This window comes from Antrostomus carolinensis, unplaced genomic scaffold, assembly GCF_000700745.2.
Source record: "Antrostomus carolinensis isolate BGI_N321 unplaced genomic scaffold, ASM70074v2 scaffold51403, whole genome shotgun sequence".
Lineage (NCBI taxonomy): Eukaryota > Metazoa > Chordata > Aves > Caprimulgiformes > Caprimulgidae > Antrostomus > Antrostomus carolinensis.
In genome coordinates, this window is record NW_010306871.1 from 4,979 (window position 1) to 5,341 (window position 363).

Genomic DNA, 363 nt, shown 5'->3' on the forward strand with positions numbered 1-363 from the left:
TTTCTCAACCTCTGGTCCATCTTCAACACGCCCGGGCCACAAAAAGCCCCCACCGAACCAAAGAGAAAACCCAGAACCTGCCCCTTTGCAGTGGTGAGGCAAGGCAAGCACTCAAGCTTTCCTTTCCGGCGCTTCCTATCTCGCCAAGAGCTGGAAGTTTTAGACCGGAGAGTTCACAATTAAAGCCCGGCTTTGGCTGCACGGCCGGGCGCGACACCAGCTGCCAGCCTGGCTCCGTTACACGGGAGATCTCCCGGTGCTGCTGGCTGCGGTGGAAGTCTAACAGGCTCCGGTCCTGCCTGAGCAGGGTCCTGTCCCCAAACAAATAAATAGCGAAATAACCGAAGCTGGACCCCCCGCCCC